The 21,221-nt window shown below is 43.0% G+C and overlaps 1 protein-coding gene across 4 annotated transcripts in view; it reads right to left on the bottom strand.

Moving 5' to 3' along the window:
* Hecw2 (HECT, C2 and WW domain containing E3 ubiquitin protein ligase 2) overlaps positions 1–21,221 on the bottom strand; it is a 397,209-nt gene that overhangs the window by 165,287 nt on the left and 210,701 nt on the right. The window contains exon 1 of one of the 4 annotated variants that reach the window (XM_045146803.1): positions 12,500–12,790. The exons of the other annotated variants lie outside the window; for them this stretch is intronic. The gene's annotated coding sequence lies outside the window, so the exon portion shown is untranslated. Of the gene's footprint in view, positions 1–12,499; positions 12,791–21,221 lie in introns of those variants that run through there. 4 annotated transcript variants of the gene reach the window in all.

Below are 21,221 nucleotides of genomic sequence, written 5' to 3'. Positions count from 1 at the left end.
CACACTTTTACTAAAAAGTGAGGTGTGTAGGAAACTGAAGCGGCAGTGGAGAAGTAGGAAAGATCCAGAGCATCCAGAGCCCACACAGGCTGGCAAAAGCGGCCCCAGCAGCTCCACCAACCGAGGCAGCGCAACAGAAAGCCGCCAGACTCAGCTCCAGCCATAGGAAAAGCCAGGTGCGCGAGCTTCCCCTCACACCGCACTCTCCACAACTCAGGAAACGTGAGGGGAGAGCAGCAGTGAGCAATGGAGGAGCAGACCGCGAGGTAGAAGAACACGTGGAACCAGAGCAGCTGCGGCTCCCTCCCCTCCCCCACCGCCTGAGCCCAGCTCCTGCGAACAGAGCAGTGGTCCCGGACCTGGCCACGCCAACTTGAGCCGACAGTGGGACCCAAGCAGGAGCAGAGTTCCGCAGCAACATCAGTGGCTCTGGCACCGGTAACAGCGGCCCCAGCAGTAGCAGACCCAGGAGGGGCAGCAGCGGCAGACCCAGCAGCAGCAGACCCAGGAGCGGCAGCAGTGGCAGATCCCACAGCAGCAGCTTCAGTGGCAGCAGTGGCAGTGGACACAGCAGCAGCAGCTTCAGCAGCAGTGGTGGCTCCAGCAGAGGCAGCTACAGCAGCAGCAGAGGCAGCAGCAGCAGTGGGTCCAGCAGCAGCAACTGCAGCAGCAGCGGCTACAGACCCAGCAGCGGCAGCTTTAGCAGCAGCAGTTCCAGCAGCAGGGGTGCTGATCTGCAGGGCCACACTTGCCAGGCTCAGTTTGCCCCACAGGAAAAGCCAGTGCCCAGCTCCAGAAATCAGAACAGCAGCCCGATGACCCAGGTAGCAATTTGACTGAGACCAAAATCATCCAAGGTAACTGGGATTGCACAAGGGAAGGGTCTCACTTGGTCACAAGCTGACTTGGATCCCTCAACAGACCAGAAATCTTAACCTCTTTGTTGATAGAGGGTCTGGTCGTTATAATAACTACTCTTGCATACATACTCGGGGCTGTTTTTGATTGAATGTGTACAGTGTTTAGTTAAATTTTAGAATCTACCTGTATTTTATTCCACTCAGCCTGCTTGGTACTCCCATAGCAGGGAAACTCAACCCCTAGGAACTTCTTTGTAGATACTCTGAGATTCTTAAGAGCCACACCTAACACCTTAAGCTCCTACCGTGAAAATATATAACATCAGATCAATTGATACAGCTAAGAATACCCAGCTAGCTAGAAAATCCAAGCATTAACTTAATCCAAGATGCAAAAATATATACATTATAACACAAGAAACACTAAAAAGCAAGACGATATAAATCCACCAAAAAGTATTAATGCATCAGAAATGTCCTCTAGTGAGAACGAGTTAGAGGAAATGCCTAAGAAAGAGTTCAAAAGAATGATTATAAATATGTTCAAAGAGGTCCAAGAACAAATCAAAAGAATCAAAGAGGAAATCAAAGGAATCAAAGAAGATGCAGGACACCAATTTAATGAAATAAAGAAGGCGATGCAAGACATAAATAAGGAAATAGAAATAATAAAGGAAAACCAGTCAGAATTACTAGTAATGAAAAACACAGTTAATGAAATAAAAAACTCTGTAGAAAATCTCACCAGTAGGAAGGATGAGGGAGAGGACAGAATATCTAAGCTAGAAGACCAGGTGGCAGACCTAATACAGTCCAACAAAGAGAAAGACAAACTTATAGAAAAGTATGAGTGGGAATTTCAAGATATTCGGGACACTATGAAAAGATCCAATATAAGAATTCAGGGCATAGTAGAAGGAGAAGAATTCCACTCCAAAGGCATAGTAGGCGTCTTCAACAAAATCATAGAAGAAAATTTCCCCCAAATTGGGAAAGAGGTGCCAGTGCAGATACAGGAAGCCTTTAGAACCCCAGCCAGACAAAACACAGAAAGAACCTCTCCTAGCCATATTATAATCAAACTTCCAAACACACACACCAAAGAAAAAAAAAATTGAAAAAATAATAATAATACCATCCGGGCATGGTGGCATACATCTTTACTCCCAGTACTTAGGTGGTAGAGATAGGTGGATCACTGTGATTTCGAAGCCACCCTGAGACTACATAGTGAATTCCAGGTCAGCCTGGGCTAGAGTGAGACCCTACCTCAAAAAAGCAAACAAAAAAATGTTCTTCAAAACCTAGTCATAAGTTGTTCCATGTATACTTGGCCACTTGCCTTCCCCATTTCTCTTAAGAGCTTCAAACCTGTCCCATTGTCTTTCTGTCCCCTCCATAATTACCTTCAAACTTAGAGTAGGGTACCATGCACCCTATAGTACTGAAATGATGGAGGGCATTAGACATAATCTCCCTTGGCTTTTCTACCATCTTTTCTATATTCCTATCTTCTGGTTATCTTAATGCCTGCCCACAGTTCCCCCGCTCTTTTATGATGATGATTTGACCCAATTCCCCCCTTCGGTCACCTTCTCACCTTAATCTTTGCACTCTCCCCCAGAGGGGCATTCCACTCAAGCCAGAAATGTGTCAGCTTCTGTGATTTCGTCTTTGCTCTTTAACCATTTTCTTCCTTGCCCCCTCACCTTCCCTCACCTTAATCTTTGCACTGTCCCCCAGAGGGGCATTCCACTCAAGCCAGAAATGTGTCAGCTTCTGTGATTTCGTCTTTGCTCTTTAACCATTTTCTTCCTTGCCCCCTCACCTTCCCTCACCTTAATCTTTGCACTCTCCCCCACAGGTGCATTCCACTCAAGCCAGAAATGTGTCAGCTTCTGTGATTTCATCTTTGTTCTTTTACCATTTTCTTCCTTGCCCCTTTCCCAGTTCATTCCTAGCTGCTTTCCTACCACAATGAAAGTGTCTGTTTTCAGTTACACTAGTCTTTATTATGGAAGTGCTTATTCCTGCTTCTCCAGGAAAGAAATGCAGGGTTGAATATAAGACATGAAGGAGTAGAGATTTAAGCACACCCACCCCCACACACACATGAATCACACCAATACTATTAAGAGGCTCCTAGAATTTTCTTAGAACTTGCGAATTACATGAGAAATGGACACATTTTCCTTTAGGTAAAACAGTTTGAATCTGAGCCCAGGAATCTGAATTTGACCAAACACTCAAACCAGGTGATTCTGATATAAATACCATTCACATCATGGGATGGGGAGATGGCTTAGTGGTTAAGGTGCTTGCCTGCAAAGCCAAAGGACCTCAGTTCAATTCCCTAGTACCCACGTAAGCCAGATGCACAAGGTGGCACATATATCTGGAGTTTGTTTGCAGTGGCTGGAAGCCCTGGCACGCCCATCCTCAACCTCTCGCTCTCCCTATTTCCCTTGCTTAAATGAAAAAAATAAAAATAAAAAATATATTTTTTAAATTTCACATCATGATTATTTCCAAGGCAACTGAATAATCACAGCATAGCGTATCTCTTTGGCTGTCATCCTTATCTGTCAGCTTGTTCATTCATTCAACGATCATTTGTTGACTGCCTGCTCTGACATTAAGAAAACCCACATCCTGTGCTAGGAAGTGACAGTGTAACTGGAGAAGCCTAACACATAGATGCGACACAAAACACTAAAACAGAGGTGTGCACACTCTAGTCATGGCAGGCACAGGAAGATGACATGTGCGCCCTGTGACCATGACCATTATGCTCTTGGATCTGTTAAAATCCTCTTTGGGAGAGGTCTCTGGGAATACCCTTCTAGAGAGCTACAAGTCTAAATCAGTCATTAAGTTTTCCCATTTGTTGCAGTGACTTTCCTGTTGCTGGGACAGACATCTGGCCAGAAGCAGCTCATGGAAAGAAAAGGTTTATTTCAGGCTTTGCAATTCCAGGGGAAGCTTTGTCATGGCGGAAGAAGCTGGATCATCTCATACAACCAGAGCAGAGAGGGAAAAGCCAACATTAGCAAGCACAGACAGCCAGAGCTCAAACCGGCTCTCCACACACCCAGTAGAGCTGGACAGAAGATCCATCCCCAGTGACATTCCTCCTCCAGCAGAGCTCTGCCTGCTGGAGACTAAAGCAGGAAGTTTAATCTTAGTCAGAAACACCTGAATCTATGGGGGACATACATTTATATTCAAACCACCATCCATTCATTGCCTGTATTTTTCTCTTTGAAGATCCATGATTTTTGTTTCATGAATAATCATCAGAAGCAATAAACAAGCTGAATTCTGTGACAACAGTTACCGCTGTTGCCTGGATCCCATTTTTCTTTGAAAAATTTAGGTCAATTATATTAACTTACAGTGCAATTGAGAGTCATTTCTTGGGCTGGAGAGATTGCTTAGTGGTTAAGGTCCTTGCTTGCAAAGCCAAAGGACCCAGGGTCTATTTCCCAATATCTACATAAAGCCAGACAATAAAGTGACAATAGCGCCTTCAGCATTCCTGGATTGTCTTACTCTGCTCAACTCCTTTTTAATAATACTACTGTCACCTAGCATAATATCTAATATTTACACATCTGGTAAACTGTCTATCTTTTCTCTAGAATGCCAACTTCAACAGTAACACACCTCTGGAGTTCGTTTGCAGTGGCTAGAGGCCCTGACACACCCATTCAGTCTCCCTATCTACCCAGCCCTCTCTCAAGTAAATAAATAGTTTTTTTTAAAAAGTAATTTCTTTAAATTTTGCCTGCAAAAAGACACACAAGCTGAATATAAGATAGTTTTATTTATTTATGTATGCGTGAATGTGTGCACATGTGTATTTGTGCCACAAGTGTACATGCATGCCAGTGCATCTTGCTGCTGCAAATGAATGCCTGTCTGGATTTACATGATGGCTGGGGAATTGAACCTAGGTCAACAGGCTTTACAATCTTTAACTGGTAAGCCTTCTCCTCAGTCTCTAGCTTAATTTTTTTTCAAATTCTTCCTTCTTTCCTCATATTTCATATAGATTATGAATATTACTTTTAAAAGATTAACTTTTTCCTATACGTAAGTTTGGGATTTATAGAAAATATCCTACAAACATACTCATTATAGTAAAAGGATATATAGTATACATATTTAAATCTTTTTAGATTCGGAGATGGTTCTGTATCTATATTTATATATCTGAAAACTTTACGCAATCCTACAAATCAAACAAACCAAATCTCTTCAAGGCTTTTGCTGTTCTACCAATCTATCTATAAGAGTCAAAAGCAGATGAGAATCGTTAAGGATGCATTTGACAGATTATGTCAGATAAGTATAAAACAATGCTTACAAATTTTAATTTGCTTTGAAGTAATTCTATCTCCTCTGCTTATTTTCTCCAAAAAAATGGTATAAATTGACTTTCAGTTATCTTTGAGTACAAACTAATATTTTTTGTAAAACAGTACATTGCAGAGCGCAGACTTCATTCTGGCTATATCCAGGAAACATACCCAGCTGGGATTTGAGATTTAGAGAGGAAAACAAAGATACAATTCGAATCATCATCATCATTCTAGGGCTGGAGAGATGGCTTAGCAGTTAGCACTTGCCTACAAAGCCAAAGGAAGCCGGGCGTGGTGGCGCACGCCTTTAATAATCCCAGCACTCGGGAGGCAGAGGTAGGAGGATCACTGTGAGTTCGAGGCCACCCTGAGACTACATAGTCAATTCCAGGTCAGCCTGAGCTAGAGTGAGACCCTACCTTGAAAAACCAAAAAAAAAAAAAAAAAAAAAAAAAAAAGCCAAAGGACCCATGATTCCCCAGAACCCATGTAAGCCAGATGCACAAGGTGACACATACGTCTGGAGTTCAGATGCAGTTGCTGGAGGCCCTGGCATACCCTTTCTATCTCTAATAAATGAATAAAAATAAAAATAAATCATCATCCTAAACCTGGGCAAAGGGCATACCTTCAATGGGGGGTGGGTGGCTACACGGCTAAACAGTGCCAACTGACCAGCACGTGCTAGGCAAGTCACTGGAGTCCCACGCCCATATAGAGAGAAACTCTAACAATGACTGGTACCTGAAGTCCACTGTGGGGGAGGGTGAGTCCCCACCAGTGAGTGCAGCGCATACAGAACCACTGTTACTACACGTTTTGAGAAACCATCAACAAACATCCTCAGAAATTGGCAAATTCAGAGTTACTTTTTAGCCCAGTCTTCTTAGATGGCCAATTCCCCGGATGGAAAGAAGAGTACGCCATGCAAGCTCAAGAGATTGCGGTGGTCCCAGCCCCCTACAGACACCCACTGGCAAGTATCACTTTGGAGCCAGTTGCATGACTATTTTCTTAAAGATCCCAGAATGATTTGCTAAGAAATCGTGCCAGAGATGGGAAGCAAGGAAATGGACATAGCACGGACAGAAAAAGCAATAGAAGCTGAGAAGAGTGAGTGACAAGACTTCCCACCCTGGACTTGAGGGCATGTGAGCATTGAGGGGACCACAGGAGGTGCCTGGGGAGCCCAAACATTTACATCTTTACACATGCTAGGCAGAGAGAGGCAAGAGGACGCTGGCTATAAATTATAAATCCTAAACTGTTCTATTTAGCCATCACTGTCACAAGGGAGGAGATCACTGACAGACCAGTGAAAAGAAACACCTGGACTCACTTCATGAAATACCTCTCATAAGTTTCAGTGATCAGGCATACTAGAGAGTAAGAAAGAGTTCAGAGGTTGCCTATCAAAGACTTCATTTTAAACACAGCTAATGCTGATGCACTGGAACATGTCTCTGTTGTGTTCAGTGGCTCCCTCTCCCTTTCTTAGTAAAATGCCACATTTCTAATGAAGGTGTTTAGTGTCCTTCAGGACTGGCCACCCACATCCCTTCCAACCACAGCTCTGATTTCATCACCCCTGTCCTCATTACCCTCATTCTACATGGACACATTCCACTCCTGATGTCCTCAAAGGAGTGGTCAGGATACTGTCTCAGGATTTTTGTTCTAAGAATTCCATCTGTTTAGAAGTATTCCCTAGCCATCCAGCCATGCCTTTGGCTTAATCTCTCCACCCCACTCCTTTTTTTTTTTGCTTATTCATCACTTCTTTAAAGAAGCTCATTCTAACAGCCCTATTAAAAGTAGCAATAGCACCTTCAGCATTCCTGGATTGTCTTACTCTGCTCAATTCCTCTTTAATGATACTACTGTCATCTAGCATAATATCTAATTATTTATACATCTGGTATACTGTCTATCTTTTCTCTAGAATGTCAACTTCAAGAGAGCAAAGATTTCTGTCTTCCCTGTTTGTTGATGATCCCAAGTGCCTAGAATGTCTGCCTTCTCTAGAATGTCAACAAAGAGGTCAAAGATTTCTGTCTATAGTGCTCACTGAAAATTCCAAGTGCCTAGAACAATCCCAGATATGCCAGATTTGATTGAATGAAAGATGTCTTGATGCCTTTTTTTATTACATGATATTAATCGAACATTAGTATTACATTGTTTAAATTATACAAAAGAGAAATAGCATTCTCACCTAGGAATTAATAAAGGCTTTTTTTTGTTCAGAGACAGGGTCTCACTGTAGCCTAGGCTGGCCTGGAATTCAGTATGTAGTCTCAGAGTGGCCTCAAACTCTCAGTGATCCTTCTACCTCTGCCTCCTGAGTGCTGGGATTAAAGGTGTATGCCACCACACACTGCCCAAGACTTTTTTTTTTTTTTTTTTTTTTGAAGTAATGTTTCACACTATCCCAGGCTGATCTAGAATTCACTATGTAGCCTCAAGGTGGCCTCGAACTCACGAAGATCCTCCTAACTCTGCCTCCCAAGTGCTAGGAATAAAGGTACATGTGCCACCACACCTGGCAGTAAAGGCTTTTTTAAAGAGACCTCCAACTTGTTTGAAGCAGAGAAAAACAAGGAAGCCTCACAGAGTCTATGGAAATTTTTATTAGGCTGTTTGACAAGATCAGTTTAAGCTTTTAATCTTTATAGCAAGAATTTTCAATTTCCAGGCTAGCCTTGAACTTATTGTATAGCCCAAGCAGGCCTTGAACGTGTGATCTTCCTGCCTCAACCTTCCAAGTAACTGGGATTATAGGCCTGGCAGAATTTAATTTCTTTGATTATATTTCAGATTTTTAAAATGGCTCATGGTGTGTGTGTGTGTGTGTATTTTATATGGCTACTGCAAAAATTACAATGAATAATAAACCACAAAACAGAGTAAGTTCTTTAAATAGGTTGTATTCAATTTCATGCTAAAATATCTGAAGGAATTGGGTATTCTTTATGGAATTTGACAGCTAAAAATTTCTAGTCACTCAAAAGTACAAATTGCTGTTAATTCATCATTTTCCTTATCATGCTGTTTGGGGGCTACTTTCATAAATCATATTTATATAACAAAGTACACTTAGTGGGGCTGGAGAGATGGCTTGGTGGTTAAGGTGATTGTCTGCAAAGCCTAATGACCTGGGTTTAACTTCCAAATACCCACATAGGGTGTTACCTAACACATGCAAGACATAGATTCAATACGTGACGAAAAACAGGGTGAGGGAATAGCTCAATGGATAAGGTTATTGTCTCACATTGAAGACCTGAGTGACCCTCAGTACCCACACAAAAATGCCAGCGCAATCCCAGGTCTTGGGAGACAGAGACAGAAGGGTTTCTGGAGTTTGCTGGCCAGCAAGTTTAGCCCAGTGGTTAAGCTCCAAGGCAATGAGACACCCTGTCTCCAAAAGAGGTGGACAGCATACCTGAAGACCAAACACACATGAATGCACACACACACACACACACACAAACACACGCATACGCACAAACACACGCACACGCACACACACGCACATTCAAGAGCATGAAAAAAAAAGTCTGCTCACCAAATTCCAAGATACATCAAAGTAATGTAGCTGGAATAGCATGAAGGAGAGAGAAAGTAGAAGTTGAGTTCAGAGACAGGCAGGTGCCGGTTTGTACCCTAGAGTAGTAGTTATAATAAACTAACAATAGCAAACCCTCTTGAGAGCATCCGGTGTGGCAGGCACCGTTCCAGCATTTGAACTTTATTAGCACATTTAAGCATCCAACAATTCTGAGGCAAGACCTAATGTCAGACTTTTAACAAGGAGGAAACTAATGTGATGAGAGTTTAGGAAGTGTGTTCAAGATCACATTCCAGCACCTGCCCAGTGAGCCTAGGGTCTCCTTCAGAGACCTTGCTCTTCTCCCCTACCCCACACTGTCTACCCAGACCAGACTGAGGGAGGGCTACACTGAGGGTGCTGGCCAGTCATTCACTGGAGGAATTCAAGCAGGACAGTGACATCACCTGTACTCTTTAGAAGCTATGACTCCTGTGTGCAGAGCAGCCTATAGAATGGCAAAGGACACCCGTGATGCTCTTGCACCCCTGATGCTCCTGCGCCCTCACTGCTCACACCCCCTGGATGCTCACACGCACGCACACCCAAGCACTGAAGCCAGAAACCTGCACACGATCCTTCTCTAGTCAAAGTTCTTCCTGAGCAGATGAAGCTGCAGCCCATGGAAATATCCATTCTGATGCAACAGGCCAGGAACCAATCTCTGACTCTTCAGATCAAAGGTCTTGGAAGGTGACTCATCCACCTTTCACCTTCTCCACAGCAAACCAGCATCCTATAATTTTATTCTCTCTGCCCACATTCTACCCCACCCTCCCTACCCAAACAACTGAAAACCCAGCTTCCCCACACTCAAGCTCAGTCAAAATAGAAAGTTCCCAGTGCAATCCCATTGCAACATGTTTACTAATTTGCAGGCATTGAGCCCACATGCCAAGAGACACATGATTTCTGCTCTGGGATGCAGAGCATCTGCTGCAGGGGTGGTGAGAATACTACATCTCCAGGTGCTGACGGTACTGGCTGGAACTCCATGACAGCAAATAGAACTTTCAGCTCCACTTCTCCCTCCTAGTGGAGTCATGACTTTGGGAAAGTCTTAAAACAACTTCAGGGGCTGCAGAGATGGCCCCATGGTTAAAGCATTTTCTTGCAAAGCCTGATGGCCGAGGTTCAATTCCCCACTACCCAAGCCTATGCACAAAGTGGCACATGCATCTGGAACTTGTTTGCAGCAGTAAGAAGCCCAGGCATGCTTGCTCTCTCTCTCTCTCTCTCTCTCTCTCACTCACTCTCTCTGTTTTTCTCCCTTTGCAAATAAATAAAATATTTTTAAATGACATCAATGGTGTCTCTTCTATGCATAAAATAATGTTATTAAGATGACATGAGCAGACTCTGTGAACCTGGGCCATCATGGGGATGAAACATGCATTGTAGCATTTTTTCATCTATCTCTTCTTTCTTTTAAAGGGAGCTGCCATAGCTGTTATTGTTTTAACACTCAAAAGCACAATTCTTCAACCTCATTTCCCTAATTTTGACTCTTCAATTTTTTATCCCAATTGCTCATAAATGCATAAATTGAACAAACACATAGTTATTTTTGTTTTTTAAAACTCCGCTGTTTTAATCAACCATTGCTAAAAGACCATGGCACCAAGGTCAAGCTCTTACTGCACAGTAACTGGAAACCAGGCCACAAGGCACACAGCACAGCTTTTCAATGCTGGATCTTGACTGGAAGTCACCTACTTTTATAAGAAGCAGGCAGAAGTGGCCTTATCTCTCCACACAAGGAAACCAAGATCAATTTCTCACCTCCACCTAAGTAAAAGAATCACTAGGAAAAATAATGCATTTTGAATACAAATTCTCCTGTCCTTCCTCTAATTAAAAAAAATACTGTCCATACACTAAGCTGTCACTTGAAGATAATTCCCTTATTACTAAATGGAGTTTACAAACAAACCTTTAAAGATGTTAGTTTTACTGTGTACCTAAAGGGGAGAACGTTTTGACAATCGGACAACTATGTTTGACATACAAGTATCCATTGTTTGGGAATAAATTATTTTTTTTGATCTTGAAAATATACCTTTATTTAAAGAAAAGGTTAACTGGATATTTGTTGCTTGTCTGTCCGCTTGTTTGTGTATTTTGAGATGAGGTCTTATGCCGTCCAGGCTGGTCTCCAGCTAGGCACCCAAGGATCACCTTGAACTTCTGATCTTCCTGCCTCCACCTCCCTGACTGCTGGAATTACAAGCGTGCATCATCACGCCTGGTTGTACGTGGTGCTGGAGATGAAGCTCAGGGCTTCGTGCGACTGAGCCACATCCCCAGCCCCAGAAGAGGGTCACTCTCACTAAATTAAACTAAATACTTACTGGAGCTAATCAAACATCAGTAGGAGATATTAATTTGGAGTATATGGGAGCAATTTCTAAAGTATTCATTGTTACTCTTCCTAAAGAATGATTTTACAGAAGTGGCTGCTTTCTGTCACTGTTTTCTCAGTGAGAAGATGAATGACCTTTCCAGAAATTGGATGGCCTAAGTCATTGGCTTATTCTTCTCTAACCTGAGTTACAGTGAGGCCAAAACAGGAATTCTGGTATGTAAGTCTTGCAGAGGGTCTATTCGAGGCATCGCAGGAACAGAAGGGTTAGTTTAACATCCCTGGTTCCCAGACATGAAATACCAAATGGTAGTGAAATAGCACTGCCCCTCACGACCTCTATTGTCAGAGAATAGCCAAGACAAAATTTTCAATGGACAGAACTAATTTGTAAGAGATTAGGATAGAACTTAAATTTTGCCTAGGATTCATCCCATGGTTTGTTTGTTTGTTTTTTTTTTTTCCTTAGCTGTTGTTGTTTGCTTGCTTTTTAGTTTTTCAAGATAGGGTCTGGCTCTAGCCCAGGCTGACATGGACTTCACTACACAGTCTCAGAGTGTCCTTGAACTCATAGCAATCCTCCTATCTGCCTCCCCAGTGCTGGGATTCAAGGTGTGCACCACCATGCCCAGCTTCATTCCAGGTTTTAAGCAATTAAATAAGTTGCTTTCTGTTTGTGAATTTCAGAAGGGCAGAAGAAAAGTTTGCTACAGTTGCCACAAGAAAGTATCTTAACACCACAGCTCTATTCTGAAGTCAAAGTTTTCTTGGAAGGTTATCATCACATTAATGGTGTCTAGGATGTATCTATGAGTTCTTGTTTTAGTAGATAGCTTGCTTTTGAAAATAAGGGTGCTTTAACATCTCTTTCCCTGAAAGTAGTGCTTTAAATTTCATCAAAAACAACTTTCTCTAGACACAGATAACCTGTCATGAAACCTATTTAGACTCAGCCAAATGCCATCTTCCAAAGCATTCTTGTAGAAAGAAACAGTACTTAGCATCACAGTAAAGCCATCCGCTTCACACTAGTGGGGTTCAAGAAATTCGGCAAGCAGACTGCATTTTTACCTGTGAGAACTTCATACGCTAATCCTGTCGCTGCCTTCCTGTATGGAGTTGTTAAGGGACTAAATGTGACAACATGCCATTCAGTTTGTTAATAACTGTCCATTACCACGCTTAGAGAAATGGCTACATTTAAGAATTTCTTAAACTGAGAGACAGAACATAAATTCAAACACTTGGATCAGGAAATCAGATAGGAGTGAACTTCATTCCTCGGAATTTTCTAGTTCCTTACCTTGAACAATCCCAAAGAGTGGCTCTGTGCCTTTGCCAGGGGAGAATCCATCATTTCAGACAAGGTTTAGGAAGCAGCAGGAAGAAACATGTTGTATTTTTCTTGAACTCAAACATGTGGCCTAGCCACTGGGCAAGCTCATCATGGCAGCAAACAGAACCAAAGTGACAGTGGGTTTGGAACCCTGTGGTAGCTCTCAGAGTTCCCCAGGTCAACTTCAGTGACACACTTGCCTCTCTTCCTCTTCCCCAGATGTTCTAGAAATGGAATGCTAGGTGGGACTAGAGATAGCCTCTACCGAGAATTCCTGTCCCGTTAAGAAGCACACTGAGGCTGCCCCCGCCGCCCGCCAAGCCTTGTCTCTGCTCAGGCATCCTGAGTGAAAAAACACAACGTGTTATGTCCCTTCTGCTGAGGCATTTGTGGCCACTCCCTACAAAGGGTACAGGATGCTACGGGCCCATCCTCCCCTCCGCTTCCTTCCTTTGCTTTTCCATGGGAGCATTCCAAGGAATGAGTTATGTTTACACACACACACACACACACACACACACACACACACACAGAGTTGGTTGGCTGGGGTCAAACAGGATGCCTGCTGTCACAGAGGGTAGCCGGCTGATTGAGACTCAGAGGGCTTGGAGTGGCCACTGTCTGGGATTCCCCTGTCTCAGTGCCTCTGAGCAGCAGCGGCCTTTCTTCAGTAGGCGCGGAGGAACCTAACCAATCCAGAGCGGAATTTGTAGACTTGTGACTCCATACTTTTAGAAAATCTTTCCAAAAATTATAGAGCTTTCGTGAAAATCCAAATGTGGTTAATCAATCCAGAAAGTTATTTTCAGACCTCACTTTTAATGCAAAAACAGCTGCAATCATCAATCCAGCTAGAGCCCTTGTCTTACACTGGAAAGAGTTGGGATGGGTTATCCCTAGGTCAGACTCACTAGATTTTCAAGGAGAAAACAGACTCCGGAAGTTGTTAGCCTACCCGCATTGCTCTTTACAATTATTAACCCCTTACTGAATGTAATCAAGGCTGAGAGAGCATCTCTTGCCAATAAGATTCAGCAAAGCAAGGTCAATATCTTCATTTGTCCGGTGCACTGACTGTAAAGTAAAGCAGACTGGTGGCTGCATTTTTTCCCTTTTCCTTTTTATTTAATTAAGTTGAAATTTTGTATAGACACATCATGTGTTGGTGCCATCACTTCCCTCCTCCCTTCCCCCACTCCGCTGAGGGCCCTCCTCAGTGGGATTGCTGGTATTCACCATCCGGTTGTGGGTTATAAGTCGTGAGAGCAGAAGTCAGTCATTTTGGTGTTGGGGGGCAATGTCTCTTGATATTCCTTCCACCCTGTGACTCTTACAATCTTTCTACCCTCTCTTCTGCAAAATTCCCTAAGCTACGAGCCGGCATGGTGGTGCACTCCTTTAATCCCCGCACTTGGGAGACAGAGGTAGGAGGATCACAGTGAGTTCAAGGCCAGCATGAGACTACATAGTGAATTCCAGGTTATCCTGGGCTAGAGCAAAACCCTACCTTAAAAAAAAAAAATTCCCTAAGCCTTGGTGGGTATGTTTAAGTCTACTTTAGTGTTGAGCTCTTGTCAGCCTCTGGACTTTTTCCCCCTCCTTCTTTTTTTTTTCCTTCACGATATCTTTTGACCTGAATCTCTGAAGAGCTACAGAGCTTTGGGCCTGGTCTGATGGATAACAAGCCTGGCACTCCAGGATCATGTCTGCTCCATCCAGGCCTCTTTGAAACTATGAACCCAGCCTACTCTTAGGACCAGTCACTGGCATTTTCCAGTGTCTTAACAATAACAACAGCAAGTACATACACAGTACCACCATGTGCTAGCAACAGATGCTTTAAAAATTGTTAGTGATGCCAGACACGGTGCCACATGCCTGAAATCTCAGCTGGGGCTGGAAGATTTTGAGTTCAAGGCTAGCGTGGGCTTCATAGTCAATTCCAGGCCAGCCTGACATACACAGTAAGACGCTGTCTCAAAATAGTAAAGTCTCTGACGGGTGTCATTGTGCCCTAAGGATGAACATTACCAGACCCACGTTACAGATGAGGAGACAGGAAATGGAAAGGTGCATTTGGAGCCACATCCGAATGGCACCCCAGCCATGCTCTTCTACATCTCTCTGCCCTCCCCAAGTGACACACCTGAAGACTCCAGCAACCTCACTAATTTGGAGTGGCCAATGGGTCCACAGTGGCCTCAGTCACCATTAGGGGATGAGAAAAATAAACCTAGAAAAGACAACTTCATTTATGCATTTTTCCTTATTGGCATTCTAAAGGATCACAAGCTGGTGAACAACAAACAGACGTGAGGATAGAGTGTCTGCTCTTATCCTTCATCAAAAACAGTCCACAATCCTGAACTTCTAGATACTTTCCAGGTATGGGCCAATAGACGCTTTCTGGGTTGCAGACAGACTCAAGTTGAAGCTCTTCTACTACTCATTCTCAGGTCCCATCTGATGCTCCCACCACTCTGATCCTCCAATCCATGATCCTTTGCCTTCCAAATGCAGAGACACTTGCCAGATTTGACCCTTTGTCTGAACCCCAGGTTCTGGTCTGACCATGTATTACCAGCATTTACCTGTGACAAGCAGGCTATTCTCTTATAGAAAGGAATACTTAGGGCTGAAGACATGGTTCACTTAATGTGCTTGCATGCAAGGCCTGATGGCCTGGGTTCAATTCCTTAGTCCCCACATAAAGCCTGATGCACAAAGTGGCTCATGCATCTGGAATACATCTGCAGTGACATGCCCATATACTCACTCCCTCTCTCTCTTTCCCTGTCTGCCTATTTGAAATAAATAAATGAATAAAATATTAAAGGAACACTGCTTGGCCCAGAACAAGCTACTGTCACAATGTATTAAACCTACATGTCCAGTACTGTAACTAGAACAGGAACTAAATGTCCCCATAACTGACAAGAGAGAAGCCTAAAATGGGAGTGTGGAATGATAGAAAAATGTTGGTCCTTAGTTTTAAGACATAGATTTTTTTTTTTCCCATTGGGATAGTATTTTTTAAACACAGTAATCCACCCAGGACCTCTGCAATACAAGTAAACAATTGAAAAGGTACAGCCAGAGTGTCAGACTTCAGAATCCAATTATGCTATTTCTTTCCTCAACCCACACTCCTCTGTGAAGAAAGCCAGCAAAATCAGTAACAGCACATAAAATGGGGAAGCAGCATTAATAACCTGGCATTCTATAATATCCCTGTGTTTTTATTTACTAGTGTTCATTTACTATGATATTGCATAGGGGAATAGTTGTGAACAAAACCAAAACAGAGTTCCCTGCCCTGGTAATGCAAAAAGAGAGAGGCAGCCAGGCAGAGACAGGCACACAGGAGGATGAAAGAAAACTCACTCCAGAAGTCAGTCTGAAGGCTGACAAGGAACTGGCCCCAGGAAAGAAATTCCTCATTGAGCTGCCCTGCAGAGGCCCGACACTGGGAAGCAGCATGGCACTCTCCAGGATGGAGGAAGATGGGTGGACAGAGCACAGAGGGGAGAGAAAGATGAGATCAGTCAAGGATAATGGGGGTGTCTAGATGTTTGAATCACCAGTGTACAAGGAGAGAGAAAACCTTCAAGAGCAAAGGAATGGAAACTGGTCTTTTCCCCCAACTCCATCAGAACACTTTCGGAAACTTCAATTGATTATCTTTAGAGTTCTCTGCATTCAAAAAACTATTGATTTAGCGATGATGCTTATGGGAGGCACTGTGATGTGTGGCTGCTGACTGGATTAATCATAGAAAATTAAAGACATCACCTAAGTAAAGTGGCTTGTTCCCCACAAAGCTCATAGAATGTGGACTGGCATGAAAGCAAGGAAAAGCAAAGAGGCAACCCTTAGATCGCAATACACCTTGACAATGGGAAAATTCATCCGTGTCTCCTGTCTATCTTGATGTTGGCAACAAATGCAAAACAGAATCAAGGGTAGAGCTTCAGAACAACTCTCTTCCTGAAAGGCCGTTCTGAATCTCTTCTGTGCTTATGCATCATGCATCCTGCAAGCCTTATGTCACCAGTATGCATTATTGATGCCTCACAGTATGGCTCTGCCTGTCTGCTGCAGTTTTTATTGGCAGTGTTTTCCCTTGACCTTGTGCACAGAGAAAGCAGAAGAGTGCTCACTTCATCCTCACTCGGTTCCCAAAATCTTCTAGTAGAAACATATTTCTATATATGTCAGAAAGCCTTTTGAAAAAGTGAGATGGCTGCTAAAAATTCAAGAATAGAATGTCAATCTGAACCTAGGATGATATGCATAGACAAAATATGTGTTTTTTTTAAATTGACTGAGAAAGTGGTAGATAATTAAATTCAATAAAGTATACCAATTATCTATTAAGACTTCACTACATTCTGGGCACTCTGAGTTTGTACAGATACCCTCTTCTTGAATCTTTGAAGTAATCTTAAAGAAAGCCACAGCAGTGCCCAAGTCTGGGGACTAGAAAGAGAGGCTTGCTCACACAGGAACAGGTGGCTAGAATACAGCCGAACTTCAAATCTATTTTGTACATGACTGAGCAACATTTTCACCATAGTTATAGTTTCCTCCAACAGCAGCTAAGCACCATTCACCAACTGCCAAAATCTGTGCTCTTTCAGAAACGTTCACTGATGGAATTCTTATGGCAATTCTGAGAGGTACCATTATCCCCCAGGGGAGAAAATTGAGCTCAGAGAGTTCCAACACCCTAATCAAGGGCACAGACAGAGTGGTGAGGGCGAAAGGTACGGAGGGAGGCATTCCAGGGACCTGCCCAATCCCACAACTGCAACACCAGTGCAGTTCTCAGTTCAGCAAAAGGAATTATGGGTAAGCTATCACCTTAAAGTTATGCAGTTTTACCTGGAAAACCATCAGTAGGTATTAAAAGAATGGAAAGCCCCCAGTGGACCGCTGTTCTTACCTTAGGCAATGAAAGAAGTACCTTTACCTGTATTCAAGCCAAAATGTGAGCATCATGATCCATTAATTCCATATGCAAAAGCTGGTAAGTGTCACTTTTCTGTTTAGCAGACTGACATAAAGTAAATGTAACGTGCACTAAATTCTGAAAGTTGTACATAAAATAATGGTGCTTCTTTTCCTTTTAGTCATTTTGACTGCAGTAGAAATGCGTTATTTGATTGGCATGAACATATTAAGATATGAAGCCAATAAAATTTAGTATTTTTTTCCTTATAGGTGAATTGCATATTAGTGTCTACATGTGTTATTGTTTTGTCAATGGTGAACTTTGTGTGAATCCTATAATAATGTAAAAAGATGAGTGTATTAGTCTGTTTACAATTGCTATAACAAAAATACCTGGGGCTAGGCTCTTACCTGAGGCTGGGCTATTTGCAAATAAAAAAAGTTTAGTTCATAGCTTTGGAAATTCAAGAGCAAATAAGAGCTAGAATGAGGTGTCCCTAATAAACTCTTTGGTGTTCTGAATGACAGGCTCCCTAGCTGATAGCAATTTGGGAAATGGAGCCTTGCTGGAGGAGGTATGTTGTTGAGGACAGGCTCATGGGTTTTATAGCCAGCTTACTCTTGCCAGTGTTGGGCACATTCTCCTGCTACTGTTGTCCACCTGGTGGTGGCCAGGAGGTGATGTCCAGACTCTGCCCATGCCATGATTCTCCCCTGCCATCATGGAGCTTCCCCTAGAGTCTGTAAGCCAAAGTAAACCCTTTCCTTCTACAAGCTGTTTCAAATATTTTTTGTTTATTTTTATTTATTTATTTGAGAGCTACAGACAGAGTGAGAAAGAGGCAGAGAGAGACACAGAGAGAGTGGGCACGCCAGGGCCTCCAGCCACTGCAAACGAACTCCAAACACATCTGCCCCCTTGTGCGTCTGGATAACGTGGGTACTGGGGAGTTGAGCCTTGAACCGGGGTCCTTAGGCTTCACAGGCAAGCGCTTAACCGCTGCGCCATCTCTCCAGCCCTACAAGCTGCTTTAGGTCAGGTGTTTTGTGCCAGCAATGAGCAGGTAACTGCAGCGCCTATTATGAGAGAGGGCAACATGACCGGAGTGCAGAAGAGGTCTTATGATGAAAGGGGAAGCTGGAGAGCTGAAGAGCTGATCCATCGTGCTCCTTTATACCGACTCCCATGAGAACTGTCTTAGCTGGATCTGAATGCGGTATCCCCAGTGACCCCCACTACACGACGCTCCGTCTCCTACAAGCTCCATCACCTCTCCATCGCCACACTGGAAACGCAGCTTCCAGCCCATGAACCTTTGAAGACAATCCACACCCAAGTTTTTTTAAGCGAAATATTCAAGTAGTTAATACACAATCCCATTTTCATCATTTAGTTTATAACAACTGCTTAAATGCACGATTAATGGGCTCTTCAGCTCTGCTGTTTTTATTTCAAATAAAATTATATTATTGTAAGCCAGGACAGATATTTGAATAGATTTTTGACATGTAAAAAAATCTCTGCAATTAAAATGAAACCAGTGAGAAGAATGTAAGTAATTGTATTCGTGGTCTGCAATACAGAAATGTCATCTTTTTCCGATAACACTTTGCATACGGTCAAGACAACAGTAAGCCTAGCAGCATGCCCTGGGAGTGCACTGCTGAAAGCACACGTTAGGCTCCAACACGTCTGCACTGACCAGCATGTTCACCACTGGCATAATAATTGATCACCGAAGTACATGATTCAGAGGTCAACACATCACATAGATTTCTAGACCCTGACACAGTAGCTTTGAGATTGGATTATGTAGCGGGATCATCTGGAACTGGTGTTTAAAATTCAGGCTTCATAGAACATGCCACAGACATTCTGCTTCTGAGAGCATAGGATAGGCCTTAGGAATCTACATTTGAAAGAGTATATCAGCCAATTCTAATACAGGTGACCAGGGAGTCACACTTTAAGAGTCACTGATCTAAAGTCTCAAATAGACATGAATGCACATGTGCATGAATGTCTCAGTTTTTTATTCATTGTATGAGAAAACTCAAAAAAGGCATGCATCTTTGTTCCTGAACAATGTCCCCTAACAATTCATATAAAGATATGTTCAAGAAGCAAGAAACAAGGAGCAAGAACAGAAAAAATAAATGAAGAGGGGAAAGGACATTAGCATAAGAACAAGATTTTGGTCTGTATTCTGGTCTGGAACAATGTTCGTCAAGACATGATAGGCCCACACTAGTCCGTAAAGCACCTGTTGATGATTCAAGCACAGAAACTTAGTATAAGTCCTACATATACTTACAGAAGCTTGCCAGAGAAAATTATGTCTCTTTTCTCTAACAAGTTGGAGTTATGTTTTTATCTTTATTTATTTATTTATTTATTTATTTATTTATTTATTTATTTATTTTTGGAGTTATGTTTTTATAGATCTTGTTTTTTGTTGTTGTTGTTGTTTTGTTTTGTTTTTATTCCATGTCCTTCTGCTGGGTTCTGTTTATATTTGACAAAGGTTAATGCCTGTGGTGGATTTCAATAATGTAGGTAATGTTGAAGGAGGAATAGGAGAAAGATAGCTTTATGAAGGCAGTCAGCCAGGGACAAAGGCCCAAGGAAAACCATGGATGCCACTCTGCCTGCCCTGGCAGGACTGGAACCCATGTCTGATCCAGTCTCACTCGAGACCACTGCAAGCAAAAGTTCAGCAGCACTTTCTGCTTCTTCAAGATTTCCCTGGGCTACGCTGGCCCCTCCTGAGCCAGTCTTTGGAGTCCACCAACCAATTAGGTCTCCCTGACATACCTGAGTCTAGTAATGAAGCCCCTTCGATTTGGATGTCTGACTCATAAAGAGGACCCTAACCACCTGTGCGAATCTCTTGAGCTATTCTTTGCTTCTTGGCTCCTGTTGGCAAGTTCTATCTCTTTCCAGCCAGGCTGGAAGGGGAAGGACCTCCTTTTGCATGGGCGTTTTCCTGCCTGCTTTCCATGTGTACCTTGTTCTTGCTGACTATGTTTGTCCAGTGCTGTCCTGGCATTCTTCTCTCTCCTGGGCTTTGCTTCCTGACCCAATTGGTAAGCTCTTCCCTTTTCTAAAAGGAGAGAGGATTTCCTTTTTCCTGGGTGTTTTCCTGCAGGCTTTCTACATGTCTTTTGTTTCTGAATGTTTTCTGGCTTTACTGCATATGTCATTTTTCTCTAAACCAAGCCCTTTACTTTCTCTTGGTCTTTTCTTACCCCGGATGTGAAGGTGAAGGGCATCTTGGATCTTGTAGCTTGGGCTCCCCTGCTTTGCTTCTTATGGTATGCGTGCATGTGTGTGTATGCATGTGTGTGTGTGTGTGTGTGTGTGTGTGTGTGTGTGTGTGTGTGTGTCCTTCTCTGGAGGCATTTTCACAGGGTAAGTCTCTCTCCCCCTTTCAGCCTGGGAAGGAGAAGGGAGAAATTTGTATTTGCCCATGCGCTTTCCTGCATTGTTTTTGGAGGCTTTCCTGTTTTGGTCATGTTTTGCCCTCCACGTGAATAGATGTGCCTACCCCAGAGGCTGTTCTTCTAGTGACTTCTTTATGAAGGTTTTCTTCATTGCCCTCCCCCTCTCTGGCTGAGCAAGGTGGGAGAGAGCTCTTCTTTGGCTTCAGCATTTCAGTTGGCCTGCCCTCTGGATCCCAATTATCCCTAAAATAACCCCACAATTCCTATTTTACCCTTGACAGAGTTTGCAATT

This window comes from Jaculus jaculus, chromosome 4 (assembly GCF_020740685.1).
Source record: "Jaculus jaculus isolate mJacJac1 chromosome 4, mJacJac1.mat.Y.cur, whole genome shotgun sequence".
NCBI lineage: Eukaryota > Metazoa > Chordata > Mammalia > Rodentia > Dipodidae > Jaculus > Jaculus jaculus.
Note: the sequence above shows the minus strand (reverse complement) of the source record. Positions and strands in the feature narration are given on the sequence as shown.